Source organism: Dermacentor silvarum, chromosome 2 (assembly GCF_013339745.2).
Source record: "Dermacentor silvarum isolate Dsil-2018 chromosome 2, BIME_Dsil_1.4, whole genome shotgun sequence".
NCBI classification, from domain to species: Eukaryota; Metazoa; Arthropoda; class Arachnida; order Ixodida; family Ixodidae; genus Dermacentor; species Dermacentor silvarum.
The window spans coordinates 136,980,978-136,999,753 of record NC_051155.1 but is presented as its reverse complement, the minus strand read 5'-3'; the positions used below and the strand labels follow the sequence as shown (position 1 = coordinate 136,999,753).

At 46.9% G+C, this 18,776-nt stretch overlaps 1 pseudogene; it reads right to left on the bottom strand.

Moving 5' to 3' along the window:
* LOC119440419 (DNA (cytosine-5)-methyltransferase PliMCI-like) overlaps positions 1 to 16,490 on the bottom strand; it is a 232,638-nt pseudogene extending 216,148 nt beyond the window's left edge.
* Positions 16,491 to 18,776: the final 2,286 nt, after the last annotated feature.

The window sequence follows — 18,776 nt, the reverse complement described above, 5'->3', positions numbered from 1 at the left end:
TGTAATTTAATCTGAGGCGTAGTGCTGCGACCAAGACAAGGCCTCAGGGATTACCGTTTTATGTTTGATCTATGAGGCCATGGGCTTCGATTTTCCACTTGTGGCTACCCGCGGGCTGCCAGAGCCAGCCAGTGCCCCTTCGTTTTTTCTCGGGTTGCTCCGCCGACCGTGTGATGCACTTCCGCCGCACGTTCGTTTTACTCGGGCTGGACGCTTCTGGCTACCCGCGGGCTGCCAGAACCTGCCAGAACGATTTTGTTCTGGCTGCTCTCTGGAAGTTCACTGGCTAGCAGACGACAAAAAGAGGCGATGCGCGCTCGCCGCCATCTTTGTGGGGACTTGACGGATTGCAGCGCGGGCACTTGAGGACTTTTACCTCGCTCAGCCAACTGGCTTGCGGCGACGCTAGCGCGCCGCCCCGGCTGTTGTGGTTTTGGACTTCGTCTCGCGTACTCGTCGGCGCGGTGCGTGGATCGCTGATTGCATTGCTTCTAGCGTTATCTTCTAAGGTTCTAACGCACCGTTCCGCCTTGCAAGGCGGTGCCATACGAACGGCGGCGAACCATTTGAAGCTTCCTTTTGTGTGTGTGTGTGTGTATGCCGTGAATGCTTCTTCCTCGCCGTATACAGCGCGTGCGGCGTCACCGTGGGCGCTGTCGATTATGCTTGCATGGTATTTTTATCGTGTTCTGCGCAAGTTGTTTGCCAAGTTGTAGACGCTCAATTCCCCACATCGCGGTGCCTTTTCGGTCCATCTTTCTCTAGTGGTATTCCTTTTCACATCACTCGCGTATATGCGGCGATATCTTTTTTCTGCAGTTATATAGCGAAGGCGTCGTAGCTAGCCGTGTTCGCTCCGTCTCTCCGTCGTATGCTTGGGTGGCAGCTCGAAACCGCCGTTGATGTTAAAGGAATGCACTGGTTGAGATGAATAGTGGCCACACGGTTAATTATTGCTCTCGACCAATACTAACATCTACCAATACTATTTTTCGTGTAAAGCTTTTCGCTGGTCACAGGTGATGTGCATTTTCATGCGACAGCCGCAGCGCCAGCTCCTTCAGCACAGGAGCAGAATTGAAAGGAGCACTATCAACCGAAACAAATTTTCTCAAATCGAATTCAAGCATTTCGATCGGCACGAAATTTTATGTGTGGTGACGTGCCCGCTTTTTCGTGTCTTGTCAAATGACTTCAAATGTCGCCGGTGGCCGACCTCCTCGAGCGATCGCTTTTTCGCGATTACAGTCGCCGACCGATAATTCGGACTTCGCGGGGATCGCGAAACAGTCCGAACTATCGAATGTCCGAAAAAACGAATTCGGCAAGAAAACACTATTTATTTACTAGTTACAGCACCTGAGGCTGAAAAAACTGTTCAATGCTTTGTTGAACAATATTCCGCTTGCGCAGAACCAAATCTGCTTGAATTTGGCCAAGCGTCACGTCCTCGCTGAAGCACGACGAAAGCACCGCGAGGGCTTGCGCAAGGTCTCCATTCGTTGGCCCCGCAGCACACGCTGCGTTTTCCTCAGAGTCGGAGTCTTCTTCCACGGGCGCGAGCACTTCATTAACGATTTCCTCGTCAGTGAGCTAGGCACAGGACACTGTGGCACTGTCTACATTAGCGAAGTTTCCGAAGTTCACTGTGGCCGGAATGGGCACGCCACTGCTTCGCAGGTCTTCTATCAACTCGTCTCCGCTCACGTCCGGCACAGTAGCCGGCAGTTCAGGTGCAGGGTCCTGCGTTGCAGCGTCCGATTCAACGCCGGCAACAAATCCTGCGTGGCGGAAACAGCGGTGGATTGTGCCTGCTGTCAGTGCCTTCCAGGCATCGGCAACAATGTGAACAGCTGACAACAAATCCACGCTGTAAATTTTGCCACTGTCGATGCACAGCACCATGCGACGTAGCAGGCGTGACCGGTAAAACACCTTTAGGTTCTTGATGCCCTGATCCATGGGTTGGAGGACGCTCGTGGTATTTGGTGGCAAAAATTCGATTTGAATTGCCTTCAAATTATTGATCAGGCCATGGGCACCGCAGTTATCAACAAAAAGCAGCACGTTGCGCTTTTGTGCCTCAAATTTTCTATCGAGCCTGCGCACGTAGCCTTCAAATAACTGCTGCGTAATCCAGGCTTTCGTGTTGGCTTCATACAACACGGGCAAACTTCTAATGCCTTTAAAGCATCTCGGGTTTTTAGACTTTCCGATAACCAAAAGCGGTAGCTTTTCACTTCCGGACATGTTTGCGCCTAAAAGAACAGTAACCCGTTCCTTACTGTGCTTCCCACCATGGCAAGGATCTCCGGAAACAGCAAGCGTCTTCTCTGGCAGAAGCTTATAAAATAGTCCGGTCTCGTCACAGTTAAAGACATCGTCCTGCGAGTATCGGCTGAGCAAGGTCTGCAGCTTGTCAGTGCGGTAATTCGCGACCAACGTGTTGTCCACAGCACCACTTTCGCCGCACATTTTCTTAAAGACGAGGTCGTATCGCTTCTTGAAGTTGCGGAGCCAGCCGTCGCTGAACTTGCAGCCTACGATTCCCATCCGTAGCGCAAGGGTGTCGGCCTTTTGTTTCAGTAGGTCACCAGATATGGGAATGCGCTGCGCAACCATGGTGCCTAACCAGATATTTAGAGCCTCTTCAAGTTTGGGGTATGTGCCTTGACGGAGGTTTTTCTTCTCGGCCGTAGCACATTTCTCGGTCGCTCCAAGAATCTTGGCTTTATTCTTGACGTAGCCCGAGATAGTTTGCTTCGAAATGCCGAATTCCCGGGCTACCTCAACCTGTGACCGGCCGTTCTGTATGAGCTGTACGACAGCAGCTTTCTGCGCCATTGTCATTGTCTTGTACTTGCAGCGCTTCGTCACCGGCGCTAGCTGCGAAAGTGGAGTTGGTGCCACGCTCCGCTTCTTGTAGATGAACGATACTACCTACTGTTGAAGTACTGCAGGGACAACCTCGTGGTCAAAACGTAGTTATCACGGGCGTTACTACGCAGCACGCTCAACGAACACGGAATGGCGACTGAGGCAACGTTCAACACAACAAAGCACAAAAAAAAAAAAAAACAGCAACGGAACCGGAAAACGATGGTGATGGCGATGCGAATGACCTACTAGCCTCAGAGATTTTGGGCCTGTATGAGAATCTCTGAGGTTCTACTTCACTTCACAGTTTGGTGGCAGTGCTGGCGTCAGTTGGCAACAGCGACAATAACAAAGTTTTTCGTGGACCGCGCGGACGGAGTCCTAAATATCGAACGGAGAGCCCTAGTTTGTCCGAAATTTCGGTCGTTGTTATGCATGGCGTCTATCGCGGGAACGGCGGTGCCGCAAAAAAGTACGAATTACCAAGCAGGTCCGAATTTTCGGTGTCCGAATTTTCGGTCGTTGACTGTATTTACGTGCGGTTTTCCGTCTTGGCATCGGACGCGTCGCAGGCCGTTTGTTACGCGGTGCCAGTCATGCAAAATCTCGCAAAAGTGATCGTTTTCCCGAATACAGCTGATTATTTTCAAGGTGGCAACGCAGAAATGGGACGACTACGCGCCGCGCGCGCCGCCCACGCCGGTCGCTGCCATGCTGGTAGCATGTTTACATTTATCCCGCGGCCAGCACTGTCCCGGCGTTCGATTTTGCAAACTTCGGGCCAGCTCCGGGTTATCTTGGGATCCCAGCCCACGTGACTTCCTATCAGAACCGGAACTAGCAGGCTGCCGTCTGGCTGCCAGAACTCCGAAAATCGAAGAAGCCCCATACTTCATGTCTCGCATCTCTGAGGCCATACTGCATGTCTCATCGGGGTTGCCAGAGGAGATAATGGCGGGAGAATTCGCGTACGCTACAATCACGGACAGAGACCGGATAATCGAATGTAGAGCTGGCGGCTGTTCGAAATATCGGTCGTCTTTACACATTAAGTCTACGGGGCCATTGGCGGTGCCACGAAGCTGTTTGAATTACCAAGCATGTCCGGCTTATTGGTGTCCGATTTATCGGTCAGCGACTGTATATCCACAAATGTATCCGGTGAGAAAACGTTAACGAATGCCGAACCCCGGAGAAGACACAATAAAAGCTTCGCTTTAACCGAGCATTACCGAGCATGTCCGGATTATTGGTGTCCGATTTATCGGTCGGCGACTGTATATCCACAAATGTATCCGGTGAGAAAACGTTAACGAATGCCGAACCCCGGAGAAGACACTATAAAAGCTTCGATTTAAAGCAAACAAGTCTCGGCGTTGTTTGAAAATAGTCGTAACTCACTTTTCCTTGGCCGATCCCGTTTTCTGTGTTGCATTGCTCTTAGGTCCTGTCCACAACCTCATGTGTGGGTATTTCCGAGAGCCTTTATCACTGAAACAGACACGTTTGCTCGGTGTGTCGGGGCAGGGTCGCCTAAAAGATAATTGTAGAACAAGTTGAATCCTTAACCAGAAACGAAATTATGCAGTTAGAGAAAATAAAAAAGGTTAGCATGATTAGCAGGACCAGAGGCTTGGCAAGTAAGAAACAATGCAAAACTTTATGTGATGCCATACTGAAATTTCCATGAGAGCTTACTATGATATAATGTATTTTGACAGTGCCTATTTGTGACTGGCTGAATGTTTTCCAGAAAAGAAAGATTACAGACTTCCATAACTTTTTCTTATTTCCCTTGTTATTTTGACCAAGATGACAGGTAGACCATGTTTAAGGGTCTTCCTGTGGCACTTTTCAAACATGGTAGCTAAAACCACCTATCTGCTAGAAAATGATGTCACGAACACCTGAACGAAATACAGTAACCTGCATATTTATTGCGGTCTAAAAATGCACATACTGCTGCTTCATAAGCCCTCAAGTTTCACTACAGGATAGCACTTTTTCGTCTATATCATTCAATATAACACTTGAAATCAGTGCCTGCTTGGTTAGTTCAAAAAAAAATTGGGGCTATAATGTATATCTAAGTACACAAGTATTTTCCCATTTCGCCCCTATCGAAATGCAGCCAGGACCAAACCCGTGACCTCGAGCTCAGCAGCACAACATCATAACTAAGGTTCCGTGTTTTCGGTATATGTATCTATAAACACCGAAAATTAATCCCCAAGGCGGTTTCCTCTGAATTGGTGAAAATTGAAAATCCCTGAATTTCCTTCAAATTCCATGCCCCATTTTCTTCTTTTATCTTTACCAGCGTGACAATTTCCAAGTATTAAGGCCACGCATAAATTTTCTGGAACAATAAAAAAAAAGAGGTCATGGGAGTACCCAGGACAAGCTCCCCCCCACAGAGCCCTCTACTCTTTCCGCTTGAGCAGAGCGACCGGAGAAGAGGAGGCAAGTTCCTCCTCGCCCTTCAACATTTTCCAAGCCCCAATAAACAAATTTCTGTCCGGCATTGGTGTTAACTAACAGAGTTAATTAAGGCACTTGGACCCACAACCTTTGGTGGGAGTCGAACCGTTGACCTTAGACGGTTCGCAATGCTTTCGCATTCATCAACGTATAAATAACTAAGTGGCCCTTAAATTTTTTTTTATACAACTACTCCACCATTTTGAAAGATATATCCAACAATTTAGCATTTTTAACATAAACTAAAGAAGTGCAAGCCAGCAACGCAGCCTACCGCGATTGGCAAATGTCGCCGAAATAAATGTGCAGCTTGCCACAGTAAAAATGCATGAAATGCTTGCCAGCAATTCAAACTTGCCCGCCAATAGAAGCACTTCCTGTGTGGAAATGGCAGCAGGAAGGAATCAAGACAAATATGGCGCAGCAGCTATCTGAAGATCTGATCTTTCATCTTTACAGTGGCTTTAAGATGGCATCACTGCCTCAGTGAAAAGCCATGCTACGGTGGCTAGTAGCTGTGCAATCCAAGGTACGATGGTACCTCTCAAGGCCGATCTTTTACTCAATTTTTGTTATGAGCACACTAGAAAAGTGAAATTTTCTCGACTTCTACTTCCACATTTCTTTTTAATATTTCCCTACATGTCGGAGGAACCCCTGGGGATAGCAGGAAAAAAAAAGTATAAAACTTTTGGCCGAATCGGCTGTTCTAATGAAGAGTCCCTCCTCAAAGCAGTAGGCAGTCAACTGGAGCTGTAGGCCGCCCACCATGGGAGGGAAGCCTGGCATGATTTCTCTAGATGTCATGTGTAAGTGTTGCCTCTGGCATGGTGAAAACATATCGATGAGCACACACCTTGAAGGACCAGGTGACAGCTTTCTTTTGGGAATTTTTCGTGCTGGCTGCCCACTTGGGTTATCCCCACTTTGTCGCAGTCCGTATGTAACAGCGACAGGCAGCTTTTCGACGAGGACTATTGGCCTCCTGCATATATAAAAAATGTCACGAGAATAAAAGCCTGTTTCCAGGAAACTGCACAGAGTATCCAGCAGTAGTTTGTAAATAGCTAACACAGATGAAAAATATCGCAACAACCAATGTTATGCTAATTTAAACACACTCTTACTGTTAGACGTAAACTATCTAGCATGACTCCCCCCCCCCCCTTTTTTTTGCTATGATCACTTACACAACAAAGGTCAACTGCAATTTTCAGGCCAACAAAAAGAGGTTCAAAAAATTACACCGAAACTCATCTCAACAATAACTGTCGACAGCAATGCAAATCGCAATTGAGCAATGTAGCGACAGACCACATTTCTGAAGTCCCATTTATATGACACGTTAGTCGTAATTCTGAGACTTTTGTTGCTTCGGCTATATGCTACATACTCCGATATCATCCCCCTTTGCTACAGCAATTGCTAACGTCGCCCATAAGCATGGATGGGTTGACGACGACTGTATTGCGCCGACACAGTGATGATGGAATGACGAAGAAGGAATGACATCGTTCCAATTACATAGGCGTATAATGACGATAGCATGATGACAATGAGATCTCGATTCTTAAATTATGATGATGGTATAACGACGACTATGACAACGATGGTGTGATGACGATGCTATGATGACAACCGGATGAAAAAGCAGGAATCGCGATGATGGCACGACCAAGAGGGCCTGACGACAGCAGTATTACAATGGCTGCACGGTAGCATCTGTTTCACAATTAAATGATGACAGCATGATTATGATAGAATAACATCGTTGGATCTACAAAGGTTGTAAGACAATGAGGCGTGACAAGAATGGGATGATGATGGTGGCATAACGACAACGGTATGATGAGGGTCGGATGTCGAAGTTACAATGATGACAACATAACAACCACGACAGCATCCTGATGACGGTATGACAACCAATGCATGACGACGACTGTATGACAACTATGCAGCGACAACAATAGTATGACAACGGCCTGAGGACAATGGGATGAAGACGACTGTATGATGACAATGGCATGATGAGAGTTGGATGACAAAGCTTGAGTGACGATGATGGCATGACTAAGACCGCATTATGACAATGGACTGACAATGGAGGCATGATAGAGGTCTGGAGACAATGGAGGTCTGACAACGGAATGACAAGGGCGGCATAATCATTATAGAATGACGACAGTATGATTACAAAGCAATGACAAAGAAAGATTGACGTTAGAATGACGACAGTATGATTACAAAGCAATGACAAAGAAAGATTGACGTCGATGAAACTATGGCATGACGACGAGATAACGCTACTGAAGTTATTAGAATGATAAAGCAAGAGCGCGATGATGACAACATGACGACGACTATGTGATGGCAACGGTCTAACAATGGAGGCGTGATAGAGATCTGGAGATAATGGAGGTCTGACGATCACGGAATGACAAGGGCACGACGATGATAACATGACGCCGACTGTGATGGCATGATAATGGAATGATGAGAGTCTGGTGACAAATGTGGAATGACAACGATGCAACAATCACGATGGCATCACGACTCTGAACACATGCCTAGTGGCCCAAGCTATTAGATAACTTGGACCCTGGGTCGGAGTAGAACGCGTGATGGTGACAGCATGACGAGAGTTAGATCAGGAAGCTGGAATGACAACAACTGAACAACCGCGATGGCATTACTATGGTGGTGTGAGAACTAATGCACGACTATATGATGGCGATGCAATGACCCCAACGGCATCACTACTATGAGTCCATACCTACTGGCCTACGCTATAAGACAGCTTGGGTCACTGGGTTGAGGGAGAAAGCGTGATGACGACATGACAAGAGTGATACCACGAAGCTGGAATGATGACAATGGAACAACCATGATGGCATCCTGACCAGGTAGACCACTTGGGCGACTGGGTCGGCGTAAGAGGCTAAATCATGGGTACTCAAAGTGGCAGAACCCCGCCGCGGGGTTCTGCGAGCCACTGATAAATTTTCCCTGGTTCCGCGCTCGCGAAGTCGCTAAGATCAGTCACAAGATGACGAGAATAGCACTAAAGCAGCTTCCGCACTGCTTTTGTGCAAAATAGAAACAGGATTCACCGATTCAGTAAATAAAAGCGTGTTGATGTAGTATTTGTTTATTGTTTTCTTGATACCCTCGATAATTCGACATTCAGCTAATTCGGAGATTTTTTTTTCAGTCCCATGAAATCTGAATTAATGAGGTTTTACTGTACTCAAAGTAGAGCTGGCACTAATTCTAAGGCCTCTTATGATGAAATCTTTATAAGTGTCCCCGTGCGATACGCACTGAAAACTCATTCTTTCTCGGCAAGCCTGGGCCGCTATTTTTTAGCGATGCCTTTAAAGTAATGTCTTCTCGCGCTTATCACGCTTTGTCAGTGGTCAGAGCGACGGTCCGCTCACGATATCAACGTTGATAACGCGAGCGGACCGTCGCTCTGACCACTGACAAAGCGCGATAAGCGCGAAAAGGCATTATTACTTTAAAGGCATCGCTACACAATACCGGCCCTGGGTAGCGATGCTGTCTTGTCTTGGCTCATGAGCCCAGCACCCAGTTTGCACCACGTGAGTTGCATGTCGCCATCAAAATAGCTTGTCTGCTACCACTGTTGGCCCCAAACGTGTTGTGCACTAAGCCTAGCCTCAGTACTAGGGGGAGGGGGGTTCCTTGGCACTTCATGGAGTAGCAAGGTTACCTGTGACCAACATGCTCAAGAACCTCTGGGCTAGATAGATAGAGAGATAGGCTCAAAACGACTGAAGTAGGCAAAGAATGCTATTCGCATTAAAACAAGCTATTTTGCCAAGTGAGAGGGAGGAATAATCCAAAAGTTCCAGGAAACAGGCTGCCCAGCCCTAAACACCGAGTGCTACATCGTACCACCGCTAGACAGCGCCTCTTGCCAGTAATGAGCTATTTGTGAAGCTTTTGCAGCTCAGAATAATAGCGATCATTCAAATTGCACACTTTTGTAATGGTATGTTGATGCTATTTTGCATTGGCCGTAGTGCATGGCTTGAACCAACAAACAATACGTGTAGGAAAGTCAGTAGTGGAGGCACACCAGTACTAAAATGAGCAATGGTAGACGAAGCCATGAGCCATAGCCAAAATTAGGAATGCGTGTAGCTGAAGTGCCACGGTCATGAGCACTGAAGCCAGCTCACCTTGGAGTATGCACTAAAGAAGAGCACAAGGTTCTTAAAATAAAAGGTTTCATTTCCAAGCCATACGCACTCCACAACTGGTAACTGCAGACTCCTAGATCTGCCATCATCCACTGTTCGAATTAATGTGTAATAGAAGAAAGAGGTGAAGTAATGCCTGACACCAGCAGGACCAAACCCTCGCTACCAATACTAAAGGTGTCCACAGGTACCTTCGGTTACTACATTCCACGAGACTTGGCAGCAATAGCAGACACCGTTGTAATGGTGGCACACCTGGCAGTGTGACACAGCAATGAAGCACTTGCGCTATCAAAGTTAGCCGAGATTTCGAGGGTAGCTCGACACCTTCGTGTTGCTGGTTAGCAACAAAAAAATTGAAAGGCTGCCGAAAGCCTCCTTTTTCGATAATGGGCAAGAGACACTGAAGACAGATTTGCGGGAGTAAGGCAAAGAACTTGAAGAAAGGCATAGTGCATACTGTGTCTTGCGCGCAGGCAGAGAGTGCTGCATGTGTAAAGCTCACTAGGAGCATATATGCTCTAGTTAGGCGGTCTGCTTTTAACATTTCTGCTCCTTTGTAGATCAGGATAGCAGCTCATCTAACGCAATAATCCCTGCCCCTTAGCTCACCCTTTCTTTTAAAAAGTGTATGTGAATTAGGTAGGAATGGCATCCATAATAAAGCATTACCTCTAAGTGAACAGTAGTGAACAATGTTATTTTTCAGTTGGGTCTTGTGAGAACTGCTCAGAATGTTGGTGCTGTGTTATGCCAGACCGCTAGCCTAGGGCAAGTCTAGAACACACACAACCATCTTACGTTATTCACACCGCATAGCCCACCCACCATGCACACAACTTGCGTACCTGAAAACTAAAAGGTGTTTGTCGCATGTTACCCTTACCTCCACAAAGATTTATAAACATACACTATTAAATGCTTCGGTTCTTACTGGAAAATTTGTATCAATATGTTAGGAACAGACTACCTTCTCTCACTGAGTATGTAGTAGCTTTCCTGGTGTATTTGCGTTTTTTGCGATTGCTCTACCCATAGGTTGACAAACTCTCTCATGAGTCAACTCACTCAGATTCGGACTGACACGCAAGCCCGAGTAAGCTCAAGCAGGTGCTAGGGGTGCGAGTTTGAGCGAGCACGGCAGAGTAGAATTTTGGTGAGTCTAAGTCCAACTGTGCCCTAAGATAAATATGTAATGTGTTAGTGAGCCTGAGTGAGTTCCATTTATTTTGCAAACCTATTCCACACCCAGAAACACCTAACATTACCCAATTTATTCAATGCACTCACCAAAATGTACAGCATATCCCTACGAAGGTTGAACTGGATATGCTTAGCAGTTCGCAAACAGCAAATATTTCATTACGACAGCAAGCACCAAGACCATCAATTGGCACAAAATTTATATTTTCTTGCAGTGGCTGCAAAGCACCTACAACACTGAAATTCCTCCGCCTTGTTTCACCAAAGACGCACAATATTCACACCAAATTTCAACTTCATTTACCTTATATAGTTTTGAAACGACACAATGTTAAGAACTACATATGCTACAAAGATCTTGGTACATATGCTACAAGTATTTCAGCAAATTCACAAGACGTGCCCAATTACCCCACACACTTCTACTTTTCCACACAAATCACACTTGACACACCCAAACCAATATTTCCTATATTTCATTCTGGAAGATTTTTTTATAAATTTTTGCCCACACCTGCAGCGGACATTCTTCACCACATCTGCTACCTGCTTTCCTGCAAAATGCATAGAGGGCTGTACTAAATAAACAAAAGTGATTGTTCATATGCAAGTCAGCCGTGTTGCAGCACTGCAGAGGTCGACTTTCTCAGCCCAGGCCTGTTTTTACGTTGGGCTGCCCGCCCGAGCCCGACCAAAAATTTCATGGCGAGACCCAGGCGCGGCCCGGAAATAATCTACGTTACCCGCCTGGCCCGCCACCCCTTTACCTCAGGTCCATGCCCGGCTTGAAACCAGCCCGAACCCAGCCCGAGACCGAAAAAGACATGTTTTTCAGAGTCGAGACGCGCGAGGATATCTTGCTGCACGTTACATGCACACCACCTGAAAGTCCGAGCCCGGCCCAGGCCCGCGTCAAAAAAGCCCGAGCCTGGCCCGGGTCAAAAAGTTGTCGCAGTTTCACCTGAAAGGCGAAGCATCAATTGCGATAGCAAAATTGTAGAGAGCTATACGGAGTAATGATATTAGCTTTATCAGCTGTATAAACTTGGACATGCAGCAGCACCGGCAACACGCAGAACTGTTGTCGACGCCGTCGGCGTTTTGCCCGCGTTCGCTCAAAATGCGTGCGGCGTTGGTGACTGTTGCCGGAGCCTCCGATATAAATAGGCACTTAGTGCCGCAGCTAAACGTCGCCTCCCTTCTCTCCCCCCCCTCCCTCCCTCTCTCCCTCCCTCCCCCACGGCCTCTTGCGCGTCGGAAGAAGGCGCGTTTGCTCTACATATATGGTGATTGTAAAGGAGGAAAGAGACGCCTACTTCTGCAGCCCTTAAGCGAGCACGGCGCAGAACGCGCGTTTGTTCTCCGCCGTGCGTTCACTCCCCGTGAAAGCGCGCGCCCCTCGCGCCCTTTCACTCACACATACAGCGTTCGGCGCGCGGCGACGATTTCATCTCCATTGACGTCATACGGAACCTCACGGCGACGCCGACGGCAGAAATCAGCTTTTGAGTGTCCATATAATTGCTATCGCAATAAAAGCACATGCCGTGCTCCAAGCCGTGTACCCTTCAAGAAAGTTCCCTGATGCCCAAGGCCAACGTTTCCCCCACAGCTGCCCCAGTGCACACCAATTTTCCCCAAAGCTTCGGTCAGATTAGCAGCACATACTACCACACAGTCTCTACGCAGACTGGCACCAAGTGGAAAGCGCAGCCAAAGTAAACAGCAAACTATAAAATCACTGCTCTTGGCGTCGTTATCGAGACTTTCTTTCTCTCTTATCTTTCTTTGCACCGCTTGCAGTATGTGCATTTCCAAGCCATTGTTCATTGTCAAAATCACTGTGTTTGTGCCTCCGCATGCAAAAAGCAGTAGCTTTCTTTTGGCACTCTAATGGGCAAGCATGCCTTGAACATTTGTTTTTTTACGTTTGTGTTGTCTGTGCATACAGCGAACAGCCTCCCAAGCAATGCAGCGTAGTAACAATAATGACACTTGCTCTCTCTGTATCTGTGGTATCTGTCTTATGGTTTTTTTCACTGGTCGATCTAGAGCGGCCGCCGAAATCCTGAGCGAGTGCTCGCATTTCACCAATACTAATCTGCCAGCGGAGAGCGAAAATGCTCCGTGATGGATTGTACCGGAAGTCTGTACGCACACGTCACAAAAATCGACTTCTGCTCTGTAGGTTTCCATCGCCGTCGTCCCCCAGCGAACAGAACTGACGTATGCTTCTCATCCTATTTCTGCCCAAATCCGCGCCTCGGCAGCAGAGAAAGTGAGAGCGATCCGGCGCAGAGCGAGTTGATCCGAAACGACCAGTGGAAAGCGCAAACCCGCTCCGGCTCAACCAGTGAAATTTGGATTTGCCGCCGTGGAGCAAAAAATCCTGCTCCAGATCGACCAGTGAAAAACACCATTAAGCAAAACGGTGACACCCCAACCCAAGGCGTGTTGACGTCTGCATTTGGGCTTCATGGTCCCTCGCTCATGCACCAAGTGTGTAGGTGTTGCATTCGCACGTCGGGCACCATTTTGAGCACTGTCTCCACTGTGTCTTTTTTTGCTTCATGAAGCCTTTCAGGAATGGGTCGGCAAACTAGTTCACGAGTCGACTCACTCAAACTCTGACCAATGCATGAGTTTGAGTAAGCCTGGCAGAGTAGAACTTTGATGAACCTGAGTGAGCCCTAAGCAAGAAATATAGTTTCTGAGTTCCATTTATTCCACCAACCTATGGCTCCACCTAATGTGCTACATATTGTAAGCAGGAAAATCTGGCTACTAAATTTACATTATCCACTCATTGCACAGAACAACATTAAACAGGTCGAGAGCAGTACACCGATAGAAAAGCAGCCTCTCAATGTGCATAGCTAAGCACTGTGAAACACTGATGACTTGCACAATATGGTTGCTACCTTTCAGACCTTGAAGTGAATGCTACTGAAGTTTTCATGGCATAAAAACGGGCCATATATGTTTTGTAGAAATGAGGCATTAAGTGCCTGTTTTAGATGCTTATAACAAATTTTTTAATGCTTAAAAATCTGGTGTTTAGTTGCTGCCCGATGGGCAACACAATGGGACTCGGAAGTACTTCTGCTTGTGCAAGTTGGTGCAAAAAATGTTAAATCATGTGAGAAACCAAAAACAGTAGGAGTACTTGCACCCAGGACCAGTGCTGGCCTTATATGTATGTGTGCCTATTCCCCCTTTGCCTTTTGACTCTGTTTAACTTTCAGGATGCAGCAAAATGCTGCAGTTTTAAAGCGCACCTATAAGGTTCAATTTAAAGTAGGGTAAATGTGGCTAAAGAAGAAAGTAGGCCTAGTCGGAGGTGTTGCCTTAGGGCCCATTCACAGGCAGGCAGGCAGGCAAAGAACTTTATTATTATCCGGAGGCGGTGCTCGACCCCCGTTAGGGGGTGACACCAGTGGGCCACTCCCACGACGGGGAGGTTAAACTCCACGGCCATGTCGCGGGCCCTCTGGATGGCCCTAAGCTGATCTCTTTTTTGTCTTGGCTAATGAGAAGACAGTTCCAGTCCACCTCCGTAGAGGGAGACTCGCTGCTCTCGCGCAACGAAGGGCATTGCCACAGCATGTGTTGTAAGGTACATTTGGGGTGGCCACAGCGCGGGCACCCCGGCTCTATGCCATCCATGTATTTAGAACATTTTAGAGGCAATGCATACGCCTCCGTCTGTAACAGACGTAGAATGATAGACTGAGCTCTGTTTAAGTGTGGGTGCGGGAGTGGGTACTTCCGCCACTCCAACTGGTAATGTTTGCAGATTTCATTAAAGGTTAACAACGGATTTCTGAAGTACCTAGTAACGTCCTCAGCCTCCGAGTGATTCTCCCCGGCGTGGAATGTGAGACCTCGCACACTTGTGACTAGGCGAGGTCACGCGACCGATTGCGACTGGCGACCAGAAAGCTACTCAAGAGGAACGATGTTCACACTGACAAATGCGACCGACGAGTCGCTAAACCAAAATGTCTTGTGATATGCCGTTCACGTCTGCTTGAAATGTAATCGCCGCGTAAAATAAGCATCGGCGTATACAGACGTCCTGTTCCTTCGCATCTGATTGGTTCAGCTGTTCTGCGACTGCGGTTGCGCGACTGAAAAATCAAGCAGCGAGTGACTGGCCTGAAACGGTCGGCTTTTGAGACAAGCGTCCATTTGCGACTAACTTGGTCACGCGACCTCACCTAGTCGCAAGTGTGAATGGGCCCTTAGCCGATACATTCTACCTAGCACAGAAAACTAATGGAGAAAACTAAGATGAACACCATAGAGCACCTTATGTTGTCCATTTTTTTTTTTTTTTCGTTTGTTTCTGTGCTAGGTAGAACATTTCACTATGTGAGCCTCAAGTTCAGAAATATAGAAGTCCACAACTTGCTGAAGTGCTGTGACCATTAGGCTACCACTGCAAATCAAATGTGGCCAGTAAAAAGGCATATCTACATACTGAACCTATTTAAATAGGTACTAACATGTGACAGCAGTCTAGGCATAATGTGTGTCACCTACCGAATGACTTGCTTGCATAAAATAAGCACAGTAATGAATTTGAATAGCTTAAAGCGAGAATGCTATGGAGGCCAGTTCTGACCACGAATGCGTCATATTGATTGTTCACCGCAGGTATTAAAGCACAGTATATTCAAGTTCCTTACAGACTGTTAGGTGTGCAAGAAACTCCTGTAATGAAGAGCAAAGGCTACAATTCGTGAATATAGGTGAAGGAAGACTAATAATTCTGTTGCGCACACCGTCACTGTTTGCAAAGTGCTCTGAATGCACAGGCAAGAAATGCCTTTAAACGGTTACTCAGGCTGTTCTGTTCGTGCATTAATATAATGCATGAAGGCTGACAGCGCGACGTGTAAAACCTTCTGTCTTGCGTACACCACATATGACTGAATACTTCACTTCAGTCTACATGGAAGTTAAAAGTTCCAACAGTACCTTTTGGCGATGGGAATCCGCTGAAGCCCATGCTCGAACGCCCGTTGTGAATCGGCGTTGATTCGCTCCAAGAGAACGTAAGGCGTTTTGTCCATGCTGCAAACCAAAGGCAAGTAGAAAGAAATTGGTGTTACAATGTATTTTGTTAACGTGTCACTTATTGTGTGAAAACGCGAGACAGCAGGGGCGCCTATCTGTTGCGGAAAACGAAGGGTCAGAGTGAATGTACTGAGCAGAGACGGCAACAACTGCAGCTGGTGTCCAGCGAGACGGTTCGCTTTTACAAAACGCTCGGCACCGCAATCTTCACCGAATTGGACCTGACAAAAGCGGGAGCGCGCAGTAAACTTTATCAATTCTTGACCTAGAACGGAAACTCAACGGTTCGAGGTCACGACAAAACTGCTTTACACCAACGTTAGAAAACTAAGAACAAAGAGCAACAGAAAAACGGAAAGCGAAGCGGCCACCTCGACGCCGGCGGAACCCTAGTTAGCGCTGCCCCGAATACAAAAGTCGGCTCAAATTCTCTTGAACAGGCTTTTGAACTCAAATGCAATGAACATGTCAACAAATCTAAACTAAGACAGGAAGCTTACCTAAAGTGAGATGCTGGTGACACTTGTCCCGATTACAGCTGCTCGGATAATATCATGGCCACACACACTGATGTTGATGGTTTGAAGCTGCACCTGCTGTGCGTCTGCCCAATGCCTCCTAAATCTCTCGCCGACTGTCTGGGCCGGTGGAGCCAATCAACGCCTCCTATAAAGGCGTTGAGCCAATGGAGGCATTGGTGGAGCTTGTCCCTAGATTTTCTGCACACGGCACAACGGAAGACGTGATTAGTGACTGGAAAGGGCGAGTCGAAGGCGCGCGTTTCAAAAGGAGACATTGTTCAAATGTTGGCGCTAGCCCGTACACGGATGCCAATGCGCGTCCTGTTGATAATAAACAATAGCTCACTGTGGCTGTCAGTAAATTGACTCCGACACTTATGTTCACACACCAAAGTGGACCGCGCTACCATTACTTGCGTTTCACCGCCTCTTCGAGCTTCTGATCTCTCCCACTTAGGGTCGGAATGATTAATGGTTTAATCGATTAAATGTATCCCGCAGACTGATTAATCTTCATCGATGATCACTTTTCATTTATTCGACTTAATCGATTAGGCCTGTTCGATTAATCGTTTTCGAGAGTTTTCGACCCTGGACCAGGCCCGGCGAGCCGCCGCGGCCAGTGGGGCTCTACAACAGGGCTCCACCCGAGATTAACCGCACCACTTTATTCATTCATTCATTCTCGCGCTCTCTCTCTTGCACATTTCAGTTGGATTTCACCTTTCACTTTTGCCATTTTTCTCATTTCTTTAACGGTACTGTACAGAGATTCACTAGTGCCATGTACCTTATTTCATTCTGCACCAAGGGCGATTTTATATAATATGTTGTTTATCTTTTCAAAACCCACTACTGCCAAGTATAGTCAGTCTTTAACAATTTAAAGATTATCTTTATCAAACGTTTATACACTTAATTGTATTTCAATCTTGGTTCCACCTCTAGAACACTAAAGGGACACTAAAGCAAAAAAATAAATCAACTTAGACTGATAAAGTATTCTTCGAAAACTCTGCTGTCGTTAATTACACTTCAATCGGTCAATTATTAGAAGAGAAAATGAAGCTCAAAGCTATTTTTTTTTTAATTTCGCGCGCATACTCCAACGTCCGCACTAAAGTCCCTATGTAACGACTTCTAAAGTAATTTTTCGTATTTTGGCCAAGGTGAATCGACCTTGTTTTGGCCACGTTGGCTCAATAAAAGTTCGCGAAACTTGCCACATTCAATCTTGGGCTCCGTTAGCGCACAATGTAGTCAATCTTCACCACTAAAGAATAAACTGATACCTAGAAGACGCTGTCACAATCCATGACGTCACGGTGAGCTGGTGCGGGAACTTCAAGGTGGCATCGCCACTGGCCTTCTGTGTTTTTCGTTTCTTTCTGGCTTACCAAGCGGCTTCTCGCGGTAAGAGTGGTGTTTTCCGTGTTGTGGAAGGGTAATTCAGCAAGTTGTGGACTTCTATATTTCTGACACAGAAGAATTCATTTTCCCCTTTAGTGCCCCTTCAGAATAGGGTCCTACAAAAGTAGATAACTGAGTTTCATCCTTTTCAAAAGTGCCTGGCGAAAATTGAAAAACCCTGCATGAGGAATGATTTTAAAAATCAAAACGTTAATCGACAACTCCTACTCCGCTGCTCATCTCTCCAATTTTTTCTCGCTGAACGCCATGTCCAGTGCATGGCGTACAAAGTATTTCTCGAGTGGGGAGAGCAAACTGCAAACCATATCTGAGACACCCTCTCTCTCCATATATATATATTATAATGAAGAAGAACGCCTGGACTGATATAGGCAGCAGGATTGCCAACAGCATCTCGTGCCGCAGAAGCTCGAGCTTAGAGATTGTGCTCGGTGGAACGCTCGACCCGTCCTCGGCCTTTCGTTCAATAAACCTCCTTTATAATATATATATGACCGTGACATGAGTCATTATGATGTGAGGTGCCTCCGAGACTCCCACGTCCACTTCGCCAGCCGCTCGACAGATGGCAGCACCTGTCTGGCGTTCTCCCCTGCTACAGTGCCGCTTCTTTGACGCAGTCAGCGTCGCATCCAAGAGGTGGCGCCACTGGCAACTTCAATGGAAGCTTTGCTTGCAGAAGCTTTGATTTTCCTTGCGTTTTTGTCGGTTTCAGTTCGAAGCAGTTCACACTCTTATTTGTTTTTAATTTTGGCATACTTGACAGTCTTTACATATCTTTAGCAAGCACTATATTTGTTTAGGCCACATGATATTTGCCATAATAGTACCTTGTGGAAAAGGAAGACGGCAACTTTTGGGCAATTTGCTGCCTATCCTAACTCAGACCTTTTGTGCAAAGAGGTCGTCGCTGATGGATGTTGCTTATGCGGAAGGGGCCTTCGAATTTTCCGAT